The sequence below is a fragment of the Sphaeramia orbicularis genome, chromosome 16, assembly GCF_902148855.1.
Source record: "Sphaeramia orbicularis chromosome 16, fSphaOr1.1, whole genome shotgun sequence".
NCBI lineage: Eukaryota > Metazoa > Chordata > Actinopteri > Kurtiformes > Apogonidae > Sphaeramia > Sphaeramia orbicularis.
Genome location: NC_043972.1, coordinates 47,061,302 through 47,070,959, shown reverse-complemented (window position 1 = coordinate 47,070,959; position 9,658 = coordinate 47,061,302). Strand labels below are relative to the sequence as shown.

Genomic DNA, 9,658 nt, shown 5'->3' with positions numbered 1-9,658 from the left:
CCACTTAAAAAAAAAAAAAAAAAGAGAGCTGCCCAAAAAATTATCCACTATAAGAAAAAAAGAGAGAACAGCCCAAAAAATGATCCACTGGCCCTCCAAAAAATATCCACTATAAGAAAAACAAAACAAAGCAATACAAAAAAACAAAGAGAACAGCCCAAAAAAATATCCACTATAAGAAAAAAAGAGAACAGCCCAAAAAATTATCCACTATAAGAAAAAAAAGAGAACAGCCCAAAAAATTATCCACTTAAAAAAAAAAAGAGAGAGCAGCCCAAAAAATTATCCACTATAAGAAAAAAAAAGAGAACAGCCCAAAAAATTATCCACTTAAAAAAAAAAAAAAAGAGAACAGCCTAAAAAATTATCCACTATAAGAAAAAAAAAGAGAGCAGCCCAAAAAATGATCCACTGGCCCTCCAAAAAATATCCACTATAAGAAAAACAAAACAAAACAAAAAAACAAAGAGAACAGCCCCAAAAAAATATCCACTATAAGAAAAAAAGAGAACAGCCCAAAAAATTATCCACTATAAGAAAAAAAAAGAGAGCAGCCCAAAAAATTATCCACTATAAGAAAAAAAAGAGAACAGCCCAAAAAATTATCCACTTAAAAAAAAAAAAAAAAAAAAAGTGAACTGCCTAAAAAATTATCCACTATAAGAAAAAAAGACAACAGCCCAAACAATTATCCACTGGCCCAAAAAATGATCCGCTATAAGAAAAAAAAAATAAAAAGAGAACAGCCCAAAAAATTACAGAGCCCGGGAGGGGACATGCAAAAAATAAAAAATTATTGCATTATAACGCAAAACTATTGCGTTATAATGCAATAGTTTTGCGTTATAACACAATCATATCTGCTCTCTCTTGCTTGAAGTCTGTACATAATACGTTGTGGTCCAGTTCGCGTCCGACCGTGCCAGGTCTGACAGGCCCCCCAGTCCTGTGTAGTATGACCATAACTCTTTCACTATTTGTCTGATCGGAAAAATTCCAACGGTTTCCGAATGAAATTCATATTTGCCCAGCTTCGCGGTTGTGGGCAGCTCCGTGGATACAGGTGGATGTGCGCCAAGTGGGAATGATCTGTGCATGTTCTGTTTTTTTTCTTATAGTGGGTAATTTTTTGGGCTGTTCTCTTTTTTTTCTTATATGGATAATTCTTTGGGCTGTTGCACCTCTTGGCCACCGCAGAGGATATATCTGTTACCTTCTTTTTTTTTATTTTTATTTTTTATGAACAGTACATGTAGACAGAGAATAACAGGCCTGTGAAACTATTACATAAAGAAGAAGAGGCCAAACTACTGTAAGCACACCACAGGTGTGGTCCAGATAACACAGGTGAATGTTTAATGATCCCCGGCAGCAGTGGGTCTACTGTGGAAAACTCTAAGCATTCACCTGAACATGACATTTAAAGACGCTTTTCATTAACTAACCCACTTATTGTAGCTGACGCTTTGCTTTTACATACTGTCCGATAAGCATTAGTCTTTGTTTTTATTGTGCTCACTGTGCTTTGAACAGACGTGGCAAAAGCATGTAGTAAAAGTACAGATTCTTCTGTTAAAAAAACCAAAATACTAATAAAAGTAGTACTGATTTAACTTATTTACTTAAGTCAAAGTAACAAAGTGCAGATCTTGAATTATTAAAAAAAAACAACAAAACAAAACACTGATGGATTAACCCTTTAGCCCCTGATGTGTCTGTGGTGCTCGTTCTGAATGTACGATTTATTTTAAATATTCATAAAAATTCAACTGTTTGCTCAATAGGAAAAATTTCAAAACATGCTGTAGAATAGACCTTCTTCTTTCCATAGACTCTGAGCATGCTCAGTGCACTCCCCGCCCCCTGTGTAATGGGAAGCAAAACACAGAGCAGTGAGTAGTGGCTTTTCCACTGGACACATGCGCAAAACTTTACCAATATTTACTAAATGTTGAAAAAACAGAAGTGCATAATGCCAGTTTTTCCATTAAATCACAAAAGTGATAAAAAATGATAAATAAATAAAGAATGATTATTTATTATTATGAGATGACACAAGAAGTCATTCCATAAACATGGCGATGAACATAAATATCATGTTGATTTACAGATATATTCATTATTATTATATATTACCCATCTATCCCATTCTAGATTTAAAAAAATATTCGGTTTCCTGGTGTGTCCACACATACTCACCATGTTTCTTTTAAAACTCTTCTTCTTTGCTTGTTGTAAGATCTGTCAACATCCATTTTTTAATTCATGTGACTCTAATTGCGGAAAAAGGTCTTTCCATTGCAGTTTTGTGTGACACACCAATTTAAAAGAAAACACCTCTTGCCAGTGCAAAACCTTTTCATTGAAAAACAAGAGTTTTGGCGAAATTGAAAGATTTGCCATTAGACAAATTTTTATGTGCAAGTTATATTCGCGCAACTTGAAGGTCAATGGAAAAGTGACTACTGAGACTGACTCACTATAAAAATAGATGGTTTGAACTTTTTTTTTTTTTTACACAGTTTTGGCAGTGACGCAGTTTGACTCTTTGTGTAAATGTGATCTATTTGCCAATAAAAGAGTTTAAAACTTTGATGGGGGGGTTCAAGATCACAAAATAAAATTACACAAATGTTCAATTCTCATAAAATGCATTAAAACTAAAGTAATAAGTAATAAAGATGTAGGGAGCACAAACCACAGATATTTGTGCAGGGAATACAAAGATGAAATAAAGTACTGACGCCTGAAACTGGTCTCAAGGTGACAAAGTGTTTGCATTACTTTGGGCTTTTGGTTTTGAAATAATTACAGGTTCAAGTGACAGAAGGAGTCTGATCTAACACTAGTGATTACTCTGTGGCAGAATAAATTGATCTCTGTCCAGAACTGCTGAACAACTTTAAAAGTTGATAGAAAACACCACAAACAGAAGATTAAACACACAATAGTAGAACTAAAGCATTCCAGGTATTCAATGTTATTTATGTTTAGATTTGGGAGAAACAAAATCTAAATTCACATGGTAATTAGCATATATCGCAATAAACACAGGTAATTTCCACAAGGTTATGACTGATCGTCACTTTACTGAACAGTTAATGTTCTCTCTATTGTTCACAATTACACAATTATCCTTTTCATCATTCATGCTACACTATTATTGTATTGTATTGCATTATTATACACTATTATTATGACATAACTAGATACCTTTGTTTTTATGTATATAAAGTTTATAGAGTTTATATGTAAATAGAGTTGTTCTTATTATAGTTTTTCTTACATTTTTTCTTACATTTTGTTTTTATCTATAGAAGATAGACAACAACAAACAAGTGATTATGTACTTTGTAAATAAAGCCGATCTTAGTTTGTAATGTTTTTAGTATTTATTGTTTCGGGTCCTCTAAGTCTATGGAACAGTCAATTCATGTTGGAGCCGAGGCACTTGCTCATTGATATCATCTTTTACTAAACACTTCCTCGTATTTAAATGCCTATGCCAACTCTCATACTTTGCTCTTACAGTATGTTAGTATATTTACTGCTTCCAGTAATCACTTGAAGTTTGAGTCTTGGGTTAATTATTAATTATTAGCTCTATCACTCATAACACCTTTAGTCTTCACCCTTACTCTGAGATAACAAACATGAGGCTGAATAAAACCATAAGAAACACCTGTGGAGTTCATAATAAAAGCCTAAACGGTTTGATAATAAAGATCATAAAGTTTAAGGTGATCAAAGCTCCATGATGTGGCTCATTCGCTCGACTAAACCAATCCAAGAAAGTCTAGGCGTCAGCAAATTGCAGATATACTGAATGTGACTGAGGTTTGTGATCCCACAGAACTACAATGAATGCAGCAGACGTTAGTCCATCCTGGAGGCTGCAACGTCACAACCACAACAATTAATGTAAATTCAACTGTCTGGTCAACCACTGATCTGTCATCTTCTGCTTATACCTGCTGTTCAGGTTGTCAGATGATCTCAGAGGGGCTTCGTCCACTATTTATAGTTTATGATCCCACGGTTTATGGGGAAAAAAACAACTGCTTGAGGCTTTTATCATGGTGCCCAAAACCTTGCACTTCCATCCAGGCCACCATGTCTCCCAGATGCAGCTGCTTGTGTAATGGCCATGTGTGGTTTCTTGCTGTGTCCCACTTAACTGTTGTTCCATCTACATAACGCCTGAGACCATGTTTTTCAGGGCCCTTGTGAAAGGGGGGAGTGGGGATGAGGGTACTTCAGCCTTCAGTACTATCAACACAGTAACCTACTAATTGTTATTGCTAACCCATAAAGACCCAGTGCTAGTTTTGTGCTAGTTTCCAAATGAATTTTTCTTTCTATTTAACCTTTCTTAAATGATTTATCACCATTTATTGAAATATAATCCTCTGGATTTTGCATTTTTCACTGTAAATCATGTATTTTTGTATATTTAATTTAGATGTTCATGAAAACTCAGAGTTAATTCAAAGGTTATTATCTAAAAACAGAGAAATCTGAAGAAAAAGTGACTTTTTCAGTACAAATATCAATAACTGAAGGTAAAAACAAGTGTCTCCATTCACTGTCATTGATAAAACGCCATGGGTTTTACTGGTGAATCAATGTTGTACAGGATTATGGTGTTTCCACGGTAACTACGAAGCCTCTCAACGTCCAAATGAGTCATATCTGATGACCATGAAAAGATGACAAACTGCATTTTATACCAATCATTTACATGGATAGGATTAGTGGATCAACAGGTATTAAACATCTTAGTTCAGTTGATGCTTTTGGATGTTTGGGTCTTTATGGGTTCAGTGTATTGTTTAATGTATTTCACTGTATTAGATCAAACCTGATGATCCAACACATGAGGAACAGCACAGCCATACAAAACACGTTTTACTACTTAAAGGGGTAATTACAGTTCAAGAGGTTAAAGGCACAACTGTACTTCCTCGTCTGAATAGGCACATCAAACAGCTACTATACATCAATTAGTCTCATTTGAGCTCATTTCTCTTGACAGACTGTCCATGCACAATGCAGACTTAGCTCCTGCTGTCCGATTATACAAATACATCCTGACAGTTACACACTGACAAATTATTAAAGCGGGGGGGGGCTCCAAAACCCAAAGCAAAGACTGTCCTGGAACGTTCACTGGAATCTTCCAGCGGGGCTGCTCGAACTGTACAGGAGCAGAGTTGAATATTTTTAATACTGTCAAAATTTTCACAGTTATCAGAATTATTTAATGTAACATTCTAAAATATCTTTATTTTGACATTTTTCAGAATGATTACTTACAATAAGAATTCAGCATCTAGCATACGCTCCCAAATGACCTCTGCTTGTGCTTTCACTCCAGCACAAGGACTGATGGTGGTTTTTATATGTGCATACTGTACTTTATGGGAACATAAAGGTGAATCTACACAAAGCAGAAAGAAACAGTAGGTAGCAAGGGTACAACAGCAAAAACTGGATCCAGCACCTATCCTATCTCCTATCCTATCTCCTATCCTATCACCTATCTTTCTCTTTAAAATACATTCAAAGTCATTCTAAATGAACAGGAAAAGGATAAATCCAGATGTAGATGTTTTTGTAACTGATTGAATTGGATTCTGCTTTTAGATGCTTTAAAGAACATTGTTGTATTCTTTTAGTACAGTTTAAATCATTGATGGTGTTTTATATGTATGTTCTTAGTTTAGTGATTTATCAATGGCAGATTTACATACCGGTGCCCTCTGTGCTGTGTCCTCCTGTTTGAAAATGCAAAAAAACCCCACAAAAAACACAAGGGCTGGTCTTCTGCATCATAGTCCATAGCATTACCTACTGAACTATACACCTGCAATGCATAAGTCGACCTATTTGCTATTTCATTGTCTTCATTTTTTATGGGATGTGACGTTTACTCCTGTGGGTGGTGTTTGTGTACAAATTTTTTGCCCAATCACTTCTGGCACCACTGTTGCCTTCACACCCCATATTTTCTCCTCTTTCAGCCCTTGGTATTTCTCCAGCTTCTCGTGTTCTTTCTTTCTGATGTTGCTATCACTTGGGTTTGCTCCATCTATCACTACCACTGTCTTCTGATGTTTATCCACCACCACTATGTCAGGCTGATTGGCCATCACCATCTTGTCGGTGTGGAAGTCCCACAGGGTCTTGGCCTGTTTGTTCTGGATCACCTTTGGGGGTGTCTCCCATCTGGACCCTGGGACCTCCAGTCCATGCTCAGTGCAGATGTTCCTGTACACTATGCCCACTACCTGGTTATGCCGTTTCATGTATGCCTTGCCTGCCAGCATCTTACACCTGCTGTGATGTGCTGGACTGTCTCAGGGGCTTCTCTACACAGCCTACACCTGGGGTCTTGTCTGGTGTGGTAGACCCCAGCCTCTATTGCTCTGGTGTTCAGGGCCTGTTCTTATGCAGCCATGAGTAATGCCTCTGTGCTGTCTTTCAGTCCAGCCTTTTCCAGCCACTGGTATGTTTTCCTGATATCAGCCACTTCTTCAATTTGCCGGTGGTACATGCCATGCAAGGGCTTGTCCTTCCATGATAGACCTTCGGGCTCCTCCTCCTTACTGGGATTTTATTGCCTGAGGCATGTACTTACCAGTTGGTCATTGGGGGCCATCTTCTTGACATATTCCTGAAGGCTTGTTGTTTCCTCCTGGACAGTAGTTCTGATACTTACTAGTCCTCGGCCCCCTTCCTTTCACTTTGTGTACAACCTCAGGATGCTGGACTTAGGGTGAAACCCTTCGTGCATGGTAAGGAGCTACCTTGTCTTGATATCAGTGGCTTGTACCTCTTCCAGTGGCCAGGATATTATGCCAGCAGGGTATCTGATCACTGGTAGGGCATAGGTGTTAATGGCCTGGATCTTATTTTTGCCGTTCAGCTGACTTTTCAAGACATGTCTTACCCTCTGTGGGTTTTTGTCTATGGCTAACCTCTGAGCTGCCTCCTCCTGATTACCATTTGCCTGTGGGATCCCCAGGTAGGGATGGGAATTGAGAACCGGTTCTTTTTTGAGAACTGGTTCCCAGCAGCTCGATTCCTGGGAATCGTTTGCCTGCCTGCTTAACGATTCTGCTTATCAATTCCGCCTTTGTTGTGCATGTGCGATGACGTCACACGTATGCTGCATTGTTTTGGTCAGAACATAGCCAACATGGTGTTGAGGCAGAAACGGTCTATAAAGAAGACACCAGGTCCACTTACCTGGAACACTTGCAAAGCTTCCATGTCTTCAAAGGGTGGAATCCCTCCAATATCCTCAAACATTTGTTCACAGCATGTGATTGATTTGATATGCTACTTAGCGGCTCTTGTGAATGTAGCGGCAGAGTGAACACCGGGTCGGTTCTGGTTCCGGTGTGGGCAACAAACGTCGTAACTCCTCAAATACAAGTTTCTGAAGGTAAGAAGGGAAAGGAAATGATGTGCACAACAACGGGAGACAAGCCAAGCCGAGTCGAACCGGTTCCACAAAGTAGAAATGCAGCAATAGAGGAATTAGTAAAGCATCTTTAGTTTCACTTTCACTGCACCCTCCCCCCCCGAACCAGCCCGGCGTCATCTGTTATTATTATTTGTACATACTACATATGTTCTATTTTCTGTGCAGAGATGGAAATATAAAAGACAGTTAATGCAAACACACCCGTTTGTACTCTTTTATTCCCTCACCCAATGAGAATCAATAAGAGAATTGATAAGGAATCGGATCGATAAGCAATATCGATAATGGAATCGGAATCGTTAAATTCTTGACGATTCCCATCCCTATCCCCAGGTATTTGTATCTGTCCTGCACGTCTGTCATGTTCCCTTCAGGTAGTTCAACCCCTTCAGTTGTGATCACCTTTCCTCTTCTAGAGACCATCCGCCCACATTTATCTAGTCCAAATGACATCCCACTGTCTTTGCTGAAGATCCAAGTGAGGTGAATCAGGGAGTCAATGTCACGCTCATTCTTGGCATACAGATTGATGTCATTCATGTAGAGAAGGTGGCTGATGGTTGTTCCACTTCAGAACCGGTTCCCAAAGCCACTCTTTGTGATGATCTGGCTGAGGGGGTTTAGGCCTATGCAGAACAGCAGGGGGGACAGAGCATCTCCTTGGTAGATGCCGCATTTGATGCTCACCTGCACAATTGGTTTTGAGTTGGCCTCCAGAGTCATGTTCCACAGCCTCATCGAGTTCTGGATGAACTCTCTTAGTGTCCTGTTGATGTTATACAGCTTTAGGCACTCCAGTATCCATGTGTGTGGCAGTGCACAGGTTGGTGTTCCTCCTCTTACAGTCTCGGGTGATTCCCCTGTCAACCAGTAGCTGGCATTTGGCTCCTCTGGTGTTGTTGCCTATTCCTTTCTGTGCTCTGCTCATATATACATATAAATATACATAATAAATGTTACAGAAATGAGAGGCTACTTACTGCAGTTAGAGTTAAATAAACAGCCTGGACCAAAAAAGTAACTGCCTGGATTTAACAGAGCAAATAGCTCAGATCCTTCCATGGGTCAGTACTGCAGTGGTTAATAATGTTTCATCTGTAACAGGTTATTTAACTCTAACTGATGCAGTAAGAAGCCTCTCATGTCTTTAATGTCAAACAGATAAGACGATGCCAGGATTGATCAGGATCATCAGGCTTGTGACAGAATGGTTCAGGGAGAATAAGACATCATTTACACACATGGATTAGCCTCATTAAAGGCCAGACTCTAATTTGGGATGTGATGAAGACTTGATGCAGTGGTCCGATTCTCCATCATCAATAATCAAAAATTAATGCAACTATGAATGGAAAAAATATTATGAACCTTATTGTCACACTACATAAGTTATTATGTGGCAAAAAGAGATGACACAGTGAATGTCTCCTGTAATCAAAACCAAAGGTGGTAAAAAATAGAATAATTTAACTAGGAAATTACAACAAACAAAACAAAGTGGGAAATACACAATGAAGTACAAGTCCAGTATGTCAGTGCACTAAAGAGGCCTCTGAAGTAAACATGCTTCTCTGTGTGGCTGGAACCTCCAGGAGTCTACAGTGTTTAGCCTTGTGCTCTGCCTGGCTGGACACCAGGTTTTGTTTTGCCTTGTTCCCCACAGACAGGACAGCTTTCTGTCCTAGATATTACCCTCTGTTTCAGATGTTTATTTGGGATGTCTTCACGGCTCTGCTTGTGTGGGTAAGATGTCTGGAATTCAAAGTGTGTGTGCCGGTCTGGGTGGCAGGGGGGGGCTCAGAGGAAATGTTTGGTCACTCGACATGGAATTTTACAGGCCATGACCTAAACAGAGGCCAATTAAAAAAACAACTTTGGTACGTCAGTTTGCACCTGGCATTAGAATGCAGCTCCATGTGAATCTGGAGTGACCACATACTCACATCCATATAAACTTCAACATCTTTTCTGTTTGCAAACACTGAGTGCTGTTGTTTTTAACCGTAAGGAGAAATCGGATGTCTAATTCTTCAATATGACACTACTGGTGTAAAAGAAAAAAATCTGAGCACATCAGTTGAGTAGGTTTTTCGTGGGACATTTATGGAACAAGTTTTGTCCTTAACATACAGCACATAATGAAGGCATGTTTTCCACACCATAAAA

At 38.8% G+C, this 9,658-nt stretch overlaps 1 protein-coding gene across 1 annotated transcript in view; it reads right to left on the bottom strand.

Moving 5' to 3' along the window:
• LOC115435634 (zinc finger protein 239-like) overlaps nucleotides 1-9,658 on the bottom strand; it is a 695,125-nt gene that overhangs the window by 271,528 nt on the left and 413,939 nt on the right. The gene's annotated exons all lie outside the window — the stretch shown is intronic.